The sequence below is a fragment of the Triturus cristatus genome, chromosome 7, assembly GCF_964204655.1.
Source record: "Triturus cristatus chromosome 7, aTriCri1.1, whole genome shotgun sequence".
In the NCBI taxonomy this organism is placed as follows: Eukaryota; Metazoa; Chordata; class Amphibia; order Caudata; family Salamandridae; genus Triturus; species Triturus cristatus.
The window spans coordinates 180,983,459-180,998,985 of record NC_140590.1 but is presented as its reverse complement, the minus strand read 5'-3'; positions in this window follow the sequence as shown (position 1 = coordinate 180,998,985).

Sequence of the window (15,527 nt, the reverse complement as noted above, 5' to 3'; positions counted from 1 at the left end):
AAAATAGAAAAAAACACAATGATATTCTAAGAATGAACTAATTTTTAATTTCTGACTAACTTACACAAAACACTTAATTCACTTTTTGCTTACCACACACAGATACCAAAAAGTAAAAGACACTCGATTAAGAGCACTTATAGGTGAACAAGAAAATGAGCCCGAATTGAGAGGTCACTACTACAATATGATGTTGCCATTAAGCACTATGCAAATGCAAATAAAATAATATAACATATATTTTCAAAGAACATTTTGAATGTTGCATTGTAATGCCATGATCCCTTTGAAAAAGAATTTTACTGGATATAGTATAGATTAAAACTATTATTTGGTATGTTTACTAACCCATGCAAAACAAATTACAGAAAGGCAAAACATTCTGAAAGCAACATTAACAATAACGCCGTTCAAGATCACAATAGAGACAATTTGTATGTGGAGGACTGTGGTGTATTAAAACATGGTCCTTGAACAGAAAACTTTGTTATGGGGCGCCTCCAAAATATAGTTACCAGAAATGCACCAAAACCATCATGAATTTGCTCCCCAATCGCCATGATATGACTGAGCTCACCAAACGGACCACAGCTGTGACGGACTAGATTGCTTAGCAATTTAGCAAGATGCCATGTTCCACAAAAAACTTTGGGGCATATCAACAACAACCGGCGATAATTATCTCTAAGCGCACTTAGCGCTAGGATAATTATCGCCGGCTAGCGTGAATTTTTATCGCTGAGATAGCGTGCTATTAGCAACGCTTATCTCAATAGCGATAAAAATCCTCACGCTAACAGGCTGACGTGAGATTATCGCTGGAAACCCAGCGATAATCTCACGTTACCTTGTTGATAGGGACAGGCAAACTTAGCCATGATATCCTCCTTCCATAGGATATCATGGCTAAATCAGAAAAATACCAGGTGTAAAAAAGCAGCGTTAACCGCGGTTAGCGCTGCTTTTTTTGTCTCTAACAGGGTTAGCGACATTCTTGATAATAGGAGAAATGTCGCTTAGCGACATTTCTCCTATTATTTTACTCTGGAACGCCCCCTTTGCATCTCATTAGAGATGCAAGGGGAAGCGTAGAGTAAAAGGGTGCTAACATGCAAATTTGCATGTTAGCACCCTGTTGTTGATAGGGCGCTAGTTTTATCTCTCCTTTTTTGGATTTTAAAGCCAAAAAAGCAGAGATAAAGCCCTTGTTGATATGCCCCTTTGTGCGTCAGTGCGGTAACACATATCCTAAATCCACATCGCATCCCTGAAATAATGTATGACAACGTATAAGGTGAAAAAATGATTTATAGGATTAGCTGCTATGATAAGACTTCATGAACAGATTCTTACAGCATGTTGTACTGATTATTTATCTCTCTCCATTGCATGTGCAGAACAGTACTCTGAAAAGCACTAAAATCGTTACCAGGGCCGGACTGGCCATAGCAGGCATCGGACGTTTTCCCAGGAGGCTGGAAGGGTGGGGGCCGGTTCTGAAGCGATGGGGCCTGGGAGTCGGTTTTGCAACAGTGCTACAATATTGTCCCCCAGAAACAAAAGCAGCAAATAAGCGTTTCCAGGCACCCGCGGCAGTGCTTATCCAGGGGCCAGGCAGCCATCCCTGACACCCCCCTCCTCCTCACTCCAGGACTGGTCTGAGAAAATTGCCAGGGCTTCCTTAGGTTCCCAGTCCGGCCCTGCCAGTCACAGAGAAAACTACACTCAGGCAGCGCTTGATTGGTAAACAATAGTTGATTGCAGGTGCCCAAAGCAAGCTTTGATCAGAGATCTGTGGCCTGCGCTATTAAATGACTGCGCGCCAAATAGGAAGGTTGGGTGGGTTGCCTTGGATTCACCTCATGCCTTTTTAATCCACTACTAGACACTCCCTGCCCCTTCATCTTACTCCTACAGGTTCTTGCTTTCTCCCTTCGGGACATTATTGCCGTCTTTCTCTTCCTCCTTCTTTCCATTTGGTTTGTTTTTCCCTCTCTTGCTCTCTGGAAATGTCCTATGAGGAAAAATAAGTGTTGGTAGTCCCCAACAGCAACCACTGGGTCAAATTAAGCACAACAAAACGCATTGCAATTTAAAAAATGCACCAGGAGTGCCCAGGGCTTGTAAGAAACCTTTTTGAGGATAAAGTATTTTTAGACCAGTGTCTTGCAAACTTTAATTGGGGGCAGTTGGTTGTCCATTGCTTGACTGATGCTTTCAATATATGCTTTACAATCCAAGAATGTAATTATCATGCAGTTTTGTGTGCATAAGAGTGTTATGTTAATTTATTTATAGAGCGCACGATTACCCTGAGGTGTCCTGGCGCTAGCTCAACTCTACTGAGAAACGTGGTGGCACGGAGAGAAAGTGTGGCTGTAGGGAGTTATTGAGGTCTTGAGTTGCTTCCTGAAGGCTAGAAGGTTTGTAGAGTTCCTCTAACTTCAAGGGAGCGCGTTCCAAGCCTTGGCCACACCTGTGATAAAAATTCTCCCTCCCCACAAAGCTTTCTTCGTGGGCGGTATGCTCACAAATTTGGCTCCTAATGAGCGAAAGGTTCTTTTGGGAGTGTACCATCGAAATTGGTGCATCAAAAACTCGGGACCCTGACCATGAAGTGCCTTAAAGACAGTGCACAGTGATTTGAATTTCACCCTTTTCCTGATGGGAAGCCAATGTAGTCTTTTATTTTCTTTGGCTACCGATATGAATTTAGGGGTGCCTGTCACTAGCCTTGCTGCTGCATTTTGCAAGGTCTTTAGTTTATTCAGATGTCGATCTAGGGTGTTTAAATAAAGTCCATTGCAGTAGTCCAGTCGGGATAGAATAATGGAGGAGACGACTGTTCGTAGGCTTTCTTCTGGCAAGAATGGTTTGACCTTTTTTAGCAGTTTGAGGGAGTGAAAGGTAGCAGAGGTGGTTGCCTTTATCTGGTGCTCAAAATTCAGTTTGTCGTCCACTAGGATACCTAGATTTTTTGCCTTCTCCGTGGGTTTGGGGAGGATGTCCAGATCTGCTGGCCACCAGTCAGGGGTCCAGAAGTTGGCGTTTTTCCCTAAAGTGAGTTCCTCGGTTTTCCCCGAGTTAAGTTTCAGGCAGTTTTGAGACATCCACGAATTAATTGCTCCCATACAGTCATTGAAGTTCTTTCCAATGCCTGCTTCAAGACCTGGTAAGAAAGACACAACAATTTGCGTGTCGTCTGCATAGGACGTAAGGCTAAAACCATAAGATCTTATCAAGGGAGCCAGGGATGCCACGTACACATTAAAAAGGGTCGGGCAAAGGGACGAACCTTGTGGAACCCCACACGGTAGCGAGAAAGGTTTAGATTTGAAATTCCCTAAGGAGACTGTTAGTTTCCTGTCCGTTAGAAAGGCTTTTAGAAGCCTGCATGCCCTACCTTTGACTCCAATGTTAGACAAACGGTCCATCAAAAGATCGTGATGGACCGTATCAAAGGCCGCGGACAAATCCAGCATATGTGGTATATTCATGCTGATTATAACAGAGCATTGCTAGTTAGGGGTCTATAAAACTGGTGGAATTTTGGAAGAAAGGCTGCATGTGCGAGTCAAGATGGCTGCTGCACATTAACTGTTGTCAGGTACCTACCAAACAGCAAATAATTTCCGCCAAACGGGGACATATTGCAGTTTTATTGCCCCTGCAACATCCTCTTTATGGCAACTGGTCTTAGTGGTGAGGTTTCTGGAGTTTTTTGAAGCGTGTGAGGCGGTGCGCGCTCCTCTGCAGTTTCTCCCATCGAGTCTTGGTTCAGGTTGCCTGCCTGTTAAGAGAGATGAGGAGGGGGGCGCTTTCATTATGACCGCCTCCCTTCCTCCAGCTTGCTTCCCGCCCTCTTAAAGGGATATCTGGTTCTCTGCCTTTGACTGGAAACTTTCTATTCTCAAATCTACAGTAGTTTTCTGCTTTCTGTCAGAGCGTGGTGCAGCAGCCCTCAATTATTGCAGCTATAACTGTACTTCACATCCCTGTCCCAAAACTTTTGTCAGAAAAGCACTGCTAATTGAAAAACACATATTGACACTGGGGCTGATTCACAGAACTAATCTGAGACAAAATCATAAACTTGCTACTTTAGTAGGCATTTAGTAGTAGTGAAGTTAGGATTTGTCTTAAGTTTGACTCAGTTTTGACTTAAGTTTGACTTAAGACAGACTTAAGACAAACTTAAGACAAACTTAGGACAGACTTAAGACAGATGTAAGACAGACTTAAGACAGACTTAAGACAAAATCCTAACTTTACTACCACTAAATGCCTTCTGTGAATACCAAAAGTAGTAAGTTTAGGGGCCCGATTCACAGAACTAACTTAAGACAAAATCCTAAACTTACTACCATTTTGGTATTCACAGAAGGCACTTACTCATTTTGGTATTTGCAGAAGGCACTTACTCATTTCGGTATTCCCAGAAGTTAGGAGTCCTAACTTTAGGACTCCTAAATGCCTTCTGTGAATACCGAAAGTCTTAAAATTAGGATTTTTCTCAGTTTAGTAGTAGTATAGTTAGGACTCCTAACTTTAGGGCTCCTAAATGCCTTCTGTGAATACCGAAAGTCTTAAAATAAGGATTTTTCTCAATTTATTAGTAGTAAAGTTAGGAGTCCTAACTTTAGGACTCCTAAACTGAGAAAAATCCTAATTTTAAGACTTTCGGTATTCACAGAAGGCATTTAGGAGTCCTAAAGTTAGGACTCCTAACTTCTGTGAATACCGAAGTGAGTAAGTGTCTTCTGTGAATACCGAAATGAGTAAGTGCCTTCTGTGAATACGGAAATGGCAGTAAGTTTAGGATTTTGTCTTAAGTTAGTTCTGTGAATCGGGCCCTCCGATTTTGTCTCAGATTAGTTCTGTGAATTGGGCCCACTATTTCTCATCCTATTTTAGCATTTTCTAAACTTTCTTATATATATATAACCAGTTGCTTTTCACAAGCTGCAAATGGAATCCAAACAGCGTTAGCTCTCCCAAACAAAGGTTGCCTCACTGCCACCCATAACATCTAAAGTCATAGGCTCTGAAGATACCCTACCAAATAAGATTTTGGAAGAAATCCAGGCTAATCATATGAACACTGACAACATCACCTCATATATTAAAAATATTCAGCGAGACATTGCCTCCCTTTCCATGAAGGTAGCAGACAATTAAATCAAAATAAGTGGCAATGCCAAAGCCATTGCAACTATGACTCCATTTGTTCATCCGGTTGCTCCTCTTCGGACTGCCTTACTTGATTTAGAAAACAGAAATAGACAATACAATTTGTGCATCTTTAATGTTCCAGAGAATATTGAGGGGCAAAGTTGTTGTCTCTTCTTGGAATCTACATTCCCAAAGATCCGAAATATAGAATTTCCAGAACAATTCAAAACTGACAAGGCTCATTGTATTCACTCTCATCGCAAACCTTATCAAACTAAACCACAACAAATCATCTTAAAAGTCTTGACACACCATCATCTTCTTCTCATTTGAAAGGCTGCACAAGAAATAAAAAACCTTTCATTCACCCATACCAAAAGAGACAGTGAAAATTTAACGACAATTCTCAGACTTGCAACCTAGAGTAAGAAAAATGATGTATTTAATTCCTTCTCCTCACCTTCAGACTCGATAAAATTTTTAGAACAGTATGATCCTCTTGTCATTGAGTCCCAGCCTTCAGTATCTACTGGTTAAAGGGTATTCCCCATTCTATCTCACGTTATATTGCTGTCATAGCAGGTATATGCAGTCTGTCTAGTGTTCCATTTAATATGAGGTCTTGGTTGATGACCACCATAAATATTGTTTGCCATGTTTTGTCTCCTTTATATGGGCTACTTTCTTTTCACTGTCCTTTTGATTTCTCAGATTTTCCATTTTTCAATATCTTGATATGGCCCAGGAACAAAAGCTAATTTGTGTTTCTTTGAATGTTGAGGCTTTAAGCATCTTGTCAACCATAAAAAATGTTGGAATATTTTTTACAAATGCAATGCGAATGTATATTTTTTACAAGAAACTCAGGTTGATGATAAAACTGCATTCACTCTCTAATGGATGAGTAGGAGATACAGCTTCATCTCCTAATGCAAAACTTAAAAATTGTGTTTCTATACTTTTCTCACACAAAGCTCGTACACAAATACCAACTCACCATCATGATTCAGAAGGTAGATATGTTTATGCATAGGTTAAAGTGAACAAGCACATTTTAAATGTTATTAACATCAGTGCTCCAACATTAGATGATCCGTCTTTTTGGAAAAATATGAATAATGAAATGATAAAATTGGACAATGTTTCCCTTGTTATGGGAGGTGATTTTAATCTTATAAGGAATCCTCTATTGAATCCTTCCTCTGCATTCAAATTCCGGCCCAATGAATCTTTTCACCTTTTGGAATAATTTTACTCTGCTACTAAATTAATTGGAGATTAGCAAACTGTACAGGCAAAGAATTTACCTTCTTTTCAAATGCACACTCCACTCTCTCCAGGATTGATTACTTCTTGGCCTCAAGTAACCTATGCCACATGATTACTGATTCAAATGTACAGCCTATCATAATTTTCTGATCATGCTTTAATCTGCTTCTCACTATCCCTATCAGATTTGTGCCCTACCAATAAGAGATTGAGAATGAGCTCCTGTTAGAATCCGGGTTCTCTGGTTGGCACAGGTAGGTACTTGTGACAAGCAGGGAACCTTTCCTCTAGTCAGGGTAAGGGGTTACACTCCTAAAATAACCCCTGCTCACCCTCTAGGTAGCTTGGCGCGAGCAGACAAGGCTTATCTCAGAGCGTTATAGGTTAAGCATTTGTGAACACATACAGTAACCAAGTGACAACACTACAAATGGACACCACACAGGTTTTATATTAAAAATAAGGATTCTTTATATAGAGTTACCACAAGACCATTAAACAACAAGAATACACAATACTGTTACTTTAGATGGTAGAATTTTGCTTAGTTCTCTCAAGTTCTTAAATGCGACACTTTAAGTCAATGTACCTTTTAGATGCGACACGCAGGGCAACGAAAGTGTTGCAACGATGTTGATGCGATTACGTTTTTGGTGCAAAGAAATAAAGACGTGAAGATCTTCCAGATGCGTTACGCTTCTCCGATGTTGCGAGAAGACTCGACTTGATGCGTCAGCTACAGCGGCGTCACCCTTTATGCGATGCGACGACAGTGGCCTTGGCAGCGGCACTCTTCTCCGACGTTTGCAAGACGCTTCCGCTCGATGCGATGTTGCAGCAGCGACACCCCTTTACGCGATGTGACGATAGCAGCTCTGACGGCGGCACGCTTCTCCGTGGATGCGAGGCGCTTTTCTTGATGCGGTGCAATGCGACAGCTACGATGGCTGCAATGGCGACACGCTTCTTCCTCGATGCAAGACTCTTCTCTCGATGCGGTGCGATGCATCAGCTACGATGGCTGCGATGGCGACACGCTTCCTCGGCGTTGCGAGACACTTCCTGGATGATACGAGCCGCTTCCGCTCGATGCGATGCTACAGCGGCGACACACTTTACGAGATGCGACGACAGTAGCTCCGACGGCGGCACGCTTCTCCTTCTTGAGTCGCGCTTCCAGCTCCCTGCGACACGCAGTCCCTCAGAAGGCCCAACAACAGCAGCAGGCACTTCCAAAGAACTCTGGGGAGCTGGGGGGTGAAGTCTGTTGTTCCTGAGACTTCAGCAGGAGGCAATCTCTATTCCAAGCACTTGGAGATCTGTTTAAGCACAAGTTGAAATAAAGTCTTTGTAGTCTTTCTCCTCTCCTTCAGCAGCAAGGCAACCACTGCAGGCCAATCCCCCAGGTCAGGGACAGTACTCCTCCTTACAGCTTTCCCAGTTCCTTCTCCTCAGGCAGAGGTTCTTCTTGTCAAGCAGGAACTAATTTCTTGGGAGCAGGGTCCCAATTCTTATACCCCTAATTCCTTTGTTCCTCTGGGGCAGAGGGGCCTTTGCCCAGTCCAAACCAGTTCCCGAGCACTTTGTTGACATGACTCTGACTTTCTATTCAGGGTGCAGGGCAGAGACATCAGCCGCTCCACAGGAGGTGGAGCCAGCATTGTAGTGGCAGAGCACAGCCCTATTCAGAGTCCAGGTGCACTCCTCCCACCCATCTGGATGTCAATCTCTCTATTCACCACCAGGCTACCTAGCCCTGCCCCTCTGGGTTTCCCCAGCCCTGCCACTCACACAAACCAGACAGGCGATACACATCATAGCAGATGCGGGCTGAAATGGTTAGGCAAGCAAATACCAACTTTCTAAAAGTGGTATTTGCAAACACAGAATATTAAAATAAACTTTACTAAAAGATAGATTTTATTATTCTGAGTTCAGGCATACTAAACTCGATTTTCTACCATGTTCCCTGGGTCTGTTAGGATCATAGGATGTAATAATTCTAACAGCCCATTCTGGCCTATGGTAACAGGTAGCCTTTCAATAGTGAAAAACGAAAATGGCTGTAATTCACTATTAGGACATGCCACACACATCAGGGCTTGTCCTACCTTATGCTTACAATGCACCCTGCCCTTGGGCCTACCATAGGGGTGACTAATATGAAGTTAAGGGAAGGTTTAGGTACTGGCAAGCGGGTGCACTTGCCCAGTCAGCATGACAGTGCCAGACTGCACGCAGGTTCTGCAATGGCAGACCTTAGACACATTTTACTAGGCCGCTTCTGTGGGTGGCACAACCTGTGCTGCAAGCCCACCAGCAGCATTTGTATTTACAAGCCCTGGGCACTCCTGGTGCACTTTACTGGGGTCTGACAGTAAACCAAATAAGCCAATCATGGAATCCAACCAACATATACATTTTAAATAGGGAGCACTTGCACTGTGGCACTGGTTGGCAGTGGCACAGGGCTCTGAGCAGCTAACACCAGCAAAACACATGAGGCACAGCGACAAAAAGTGGAAGGGAGACTCACGCCAAGGTGCCAGGTCTAACACGTGTCCCCTCCAGCTGAAAGGTGGGGAGAACTACCCTACCTCAGGGAGTTCCTCATCACTAAGGCGGAAAAATCTGGACAGACCGTCAGCATTGGCGTGATCTGTACCAGGGCGATGTTCCACTGTGAAATCCATACCCTGTAGGGAAATGGACCACCTCAACAGCTTTGGATTCTCACCCCTCATATGCATCAACCATCTGAGGGGCATGTGGTCTGTCTGAACCCGGAAGTGAGACCCAAACAGGTAGGGTCTTGGCTTCTTCAGCGCCCAGACCACAGCAAATGCCTCACGCTCAATAGCACTCCATCTCTGTTCCAGTGGAAGTAACCTCCTGCTAAGGAAGGCTACAGGTTGATCTAGGCCCTCTTCATTAATCTGTGAAAGAACAGCCCCCACACCATGCTCTGAAGCGTCTGTCTGAACGATAAACTCTTTGGAGAAGTTGGAAACCAAGAGCACGGGCGCCGTGCACGTAGCAGCTTTCAGGGCCTCAAAAGCTTTCTGACAGGTGTCAGTCCAAATCACTTTCCTGGGCTGCTTCCTAGAAGTCAGCGCTGTCAAGGGGGCAACAATGTTGCCATACCCCTTGACAAACCTCCTGTAGTACCCGGTGAGACATAGGAAGGCTCTCACCTCTGTCTGGGTTTTGGGCGACTCCCAATTCCGGATGGTTTCTATCTTGGGTTGAAGGGGCGCCACCTGGCCGCTCCCAACCTGGTGCCCCAAGTACAACACGGAACCCTGCCCGATCTGGCACTTATTCACCTTGATCATGAGGCCTGCCCTCCGCAGCGCCATCAACACTTCCCAGAGGTGGCGCAGGTGTTCTTCCCAAGTGGAGCTGAACACGGCGATGTCATCCAGGTAGCCTGCACTGAACGAGTCCAGTCCAACCAACACCTGGTGGACCAACCTCTGGAAGGTGGCAGGGGCATTCTTCATCCCAGAGGGCATAACCCGGAACTGGTAGTGCCCATCTGGGGTGGAAAATGCTGACCTCTCTTTGGCCCCCTCGGTCAAGGCGATCTGCCAGTACCCAGACGTTAAATCAAACGTGCTGAGGTAGTTGGCAGCCCCTAGCCGATCTATGAGCTCATCAGCTCTGGGGATGGGGTGTGCGTCAGTCCTGGTGACTGAATTGAGTCCTCTGTAGTTCACACAGAACCGGAGTTCGGGTGTGGCTCCCGGCGCTGCAGCCTTTGGGACCAAGACCACTGGGCTGGCCCAAGGACTGCTGGAGGACTCAATTACCCTGAGTGCAAACATCTTGGAGACCTCCTCCTTGATGCAGGCCCTCACCCTGTCAGTCACCCTGTAGGCCTTGTGCCTCACAGGTGTACTATCCCCAGTGTCCACATCATGGATGCACCAATCAGTGACACCGGGAACCAGAGAAAACAGATCAGAAAATTGTCCCATCAGCTGGCGACAATCATTCTGTTGCTCAGGGGTCAGGGCGGAAGAGAGGATGACCCCATCCACTGACCCATCTTGCTCCTGGGCTGACAGGAGGTCAGGAAGAGGCTCGGTCTCCTCTTCCATCCCAGCATCTGTTGCCAAGAGCATGCCCACTTGGGACCTCTCCAAGTGGGGCTTGAGGCGGTTGACATGAAGGACCCTTAAGGGGTTCCTTGGAGACCGCAAGTCCACCAAATAGGTAACTGGACTCTTGCGCTCCACAACATCAAAGGGACCGGTCCACTTATCCTGGAGCGCACAAGGCTCCACGGGGGCCAAGACCCACACCTTTTGTCCAGGCTGAAGCTCTACCAGAGTGGCATTCTGGTCGTACCACCGCTTCATCTCCTCCTGGCTGGCTTCCAGATTTGCCTTAGCAAGTTGCCTGAATCGCCTAGTCTGATTATTGAAGGCCAGCATGTAGCTATATACATTCTGGGGAGGTTTCCCGGGAGATTGATCCCAGCCTTCCTTGACCAGACTTAGAGGTCCTCTCACTGGGTGGCCATACAGGAGCTCAAAGGGGCTGAACCCTAGAGACTTCTGTGGCACCTCACGGTACGCAAAGAGCAGGCATGGCAAGAGGACGTCCCACTTACGCCTCATGGGTTCTTCCAGACCCATTATCATGCCCTTGAGGGTACGGTTGAATCTCTCAACCAACCCGTTTCCTTGGGGGTGGTAAGGTGTGGTGAACTTGTAGGTTACACCACACTCTTGCCAAAGGGATTTCATATACTTGGATATGAAATTGGTACCCCGGTCAGACACCACCTCTAGAGGGAATCCCACTATGTAGAAAATTCCCATCAGTGCACGTTCCACCACGGGGCCGTCACTGTCCTCAGAGGGATGGCTTCTAGGTACCGGGTGGCATGGTCCACCAGGACCAGGATAAACCTGTTGCCCATGGCTGTCCTGGGATCCAGTGGCCCCACAATGTCAATCCCCACTCGCTGGAATGGGGTACCGACCACAGGGAATGGCTGGAGTGGAGCTTTCTGCTTCCTTCCACTCTTTCCACTTGCCTGGCAAGTTTGACAGGTCCTGCAGTGAGTGTATGAATTCCTGCGCATTTGAGGCCAATAAAAGTGGGTGACAAGCCTTTCAAAGGTCTTGTCCTGCCCCAAATGTCCTGCCAATGGCACATCGTGAGCCAGCCCCAGTAGGAAGGCTCTGAAGTCCTGGGGTACCACCAGCTCACGGGCTGACCCAGGCTCAGCAACCTTAGGCTCTGTATATAGGAGGTCGTTCTCCCAGTAAATGAAATGTGACCCAGACGGATCACCTGCGGCCTGGTCTGCAGCCTGCTGCCTCATACCCACGAGAGAAGGGCATTCTTTCTGTGCCTTACAAAAGTCCTCCCCAGAGGGACCCCCTTCCTGCTGCCAATGGGTCAGCTCAGGCAGGTCTCCCAGTTCAGCTATCTGCTCCCCTGTAGGCTCCAGGGCATCCCCCTCAAGATCTGCTTCCTCCTGGGCCGTGGGAACTTCAGGGGCGGTTTCCCGCGCCCCCTGCCTCTTCTCTCTAAGGCCGGTCCCTGGGCCTCCCTCTCAGGCTCCAGGACCTCTTGAGCACCTCTACTTGCTGCCATGGACTGTGTGGTGACACACGCCCAATCCGGCATGCCCAACATCTCCAGGTGAGCACTCCGCTCCCTCTTCGCCCAAGGTGAGCTCTTCAAATCGTTCCCTAACAGATAGTCTACAGGCATGCCGGGCCTCACAGCTACCTGAAGAGTACCAGAGACCCCCCCCCCCCACTCAAAGGGAACCTGAGCCACCTTGCAGTGACTCTCTGTGTTGTCAGCGGCAACAACTGGATAGAATGCTCCTGGGACAACCTGCTCTTGAGACACCAGGTGACACTTGACAGCTGTTACACTGGCTCCTGTATCTCTGAGAGCTTCCACCCTACGGCCATTGATGGTCACCCACTGCCTGTATTTCTTAGTGTTATCAGGCAGCTGGGTTTGGGGGACCATCTCACAGTCACCTAATGAGACATGGGACATCTCTGCAGGACCCCACCCACCTTGGGCTGCCATCTCCTCCCACAAGGCTACACTAGCCACCTGCCGGGGAGGAGCACCAGTGGGTGCTGGTTTACCATACAAAGAACACTTTAAATCAGAGGCAAAATGCCCCATGTTACCACACTTGTAGCATTTTATGGGCCCCTTTTGAACAGGTGGACCTGTCGGGGCCCCGGTCGGTGTCTGTGGTGGGGGAGGCTGAGAACCTTTCCCTTGGTTCCCTTGGGGATTACTTTGGGGCCTTCTTGGGAACTCCCTCAGTTTACCCTTGTCCCCCCCACTCTTCTGCTGGGGACTATGCCCACCTTTAGCGGAGTCTCCCATTGGACCCTTGTGGACCCTGGTACTGACCAGCGGTCCGCCTCCTCAGCAAGCTTCCTAGGGTTAGTCAGCCTACTATCAATCAGGTGCTGGCGTAGCTCAGGAAAACAATTACTGGACAAGTGCTCCCATGCCATTAAATCAAGAAGCCCTTGAAAATCATTAACCTTGTTACCCTTCACCCAACAATCCAGTGCTCTGCAAAAAAAAGTCACATACTCAACATACGTACTGTTTGGAATCTTGGTGCAACCCCTGAACCTTTGCCTATACAACTCAGGGGTCAACCCATATCTAGTCATCAACCCTGCCTTTATATGGGGATAAGAATTATAATCATCTGAAGGCAAGTCTAGCAGTGTGTCCCGCCCCTCACTAAGGAACCGTCTCCACAACCCCGCTCCCCAGTCCTTCTCAGGGACCCGGTGGGAAGACATGGCTATTTCATAGGCCTTGAACCACTGCCCTATGTCATCATTTAAAAAAAAAAAAATTTACTACATCTTTGGGTATGTACAGGTAGAATCAAGGGTGTACACCAGAGGGAGCAATTTCTAAACACTGGGCCTTCAGCTCCAACTCCCTCAAAAACCTTTTCATGTTCATACTGTAGCTTTTTTTCTTCTAGGGCTAATTTTCTACTTTGCATTTCAAATTCTAACTGCCCACTTAACTTGAGCTTGGTCAGCTCCAATTCATGCATCCTACACTCTTTTCTATCTGCCAGCTCCTCTGGAGATAGACTTTTACTAGAAACACTGCTACCGGCAGGGGAAGGGGTTCTCCTTCCTCTTGGACCCACAGGCCCATCCAGCTGCTCCTCTGCGTTATCATTATCAGTGGCATTCCTTGCTTCTACCCAGGCCCTCAGCACCTTGTAGAACTCTGCCTTGTTTTACAATCCAGTAGTAGAAACATTAAATTTCCTGCAGATGAACTTTAGCTATGATACGTTGTAGCTGTCCAGTTTCTCTTCTTCCCATTCCCATTCATTATCAACAGAGACTATGGATGCTGCTTTCTCCACCATGGTTAAGCTTGGCAGTACTCAAAAATATAAAGTCCCAAAAAGAAATCTACCAACAAGTATTGGTTGCGTTAAGGTCTGCACTCACTAAGTAGTGTTCACCAATTACTGTACATGAGTCACAAATGCAAGTCCAAAATCCTCACCGCTGACCACCAATGTTAGAATCCGGGTTCTCTGGTGGGCACAGGTAGGTACTTGTGACAAGCAGGGAACCTTCCCTCTAGTCAGGGTAAGGGGTTACACTCCTAAAATAACCCCTGCTCACCCTCTAGGTAGCTTGGCGCGAGCAGACAAGGCTTATCTCAGAGCGTTATAGGTTAAGCATTTGTGAACACATACAGTAACCAAGTGACAACACTACAAATGGACAACACACAGGTTTTATATTAAAAATAAGGATTCTTTATATAGAGTTACCACAAGACCATTAAACGACAAAAATACACAATACTGTTACTTTAGATGGTAGAATTTTGCTTAGTTCTCTCAAGTTCTTAAATGAGACACTTTAAGTCAATGTACCTTTTAGATGCGACACGCAGGGCAACGAAAGTGTTGCAACGATGTTGATGCGATGAAGTTTTTGGTGCAAAGAAATAAAGATGTGAAGATCTTCCAGATGCGTTACGCTTCTCCGATGTTGCGAGAAGACTCGACTCAATGCGTCAGCTACAGCGGCGTCACCCTTTACGCGATGCGACGACAGTGGCCTTGGCAGCGGCACTCTTCTGCGACGTTTGCGAGACGCTTCCGTTCGATGCGATGTTGCAGCGGCGACACTCCTTTACGCGATGCGACCACAGCAGCTCCGACGGCGGCACGCTTCTCCGTGGATGCGAGGCGCTTTTCTTGATGCGGTGCAATGCGACAGCTACGATGGCTGCGATGGCGACACGCTTCTTCCTCGAGGCAAGACTCTTCTCTCGATGGGGTGTGATGTGTCAGCTACGATGGCTGCGATGGCGACACGCTTCCTCGGCGTTGTGAGACACTTCTTGGATGATGCGAGACGCTTCCGCTCGATGCGATGCTGCAGCGGCGACACACTTTACGAGATGCGACGACAGTAGCTCCGATGGCGGCACGCTTCTCCTTCGTGAGTCGCGCTTCCAGCTCCCTGCGACACGCAGTCCCTCAGAAGGCCCAACAACAGCTGCAGGCACTTCCAAAGAACTCTGGGGAGCTGGGGGGTGAAGTCTGCTGTTCCTGAGACTTCAGCAGGAGGCAAACTCTATTCCAAGCCCTTGGAGATCTGTTTAAGCACAAGTTGAAATAAAGTTTTGTAGTCTTTCTCCTCTCCTTCAGCAGCAAGGCAACTACTGCAGGCCAATCCCCCAGGTCAGCGACAGTACTCCTCCTTACAGCTTTCCCAGTTCCTTCTCCTCAGGCAGAGGTTCTTCTTGTCAAGCAGGATCTAATTTCTTGGGAGCAGGGTCCCAATACTTATACCCCTAATTCCTTTGTTCCTCTGGGGTAGAGGGGCCTTTGCCCAGTCCAAACCAGTTCCTGAGCACTTTGTTGACATGACTCTGACTTTCTATTCAGGGTGCAGGGCAGAGACATCAGCCGCTCCACAGGAGGTGGAGCCAACATTGTGGTGGCAGAGCACAGCCCTATTCAGAGTCCAGGTGCACTCCTCCCACCCATCTGGATGTCAATCTCTCTATTCACCACCAGGCTA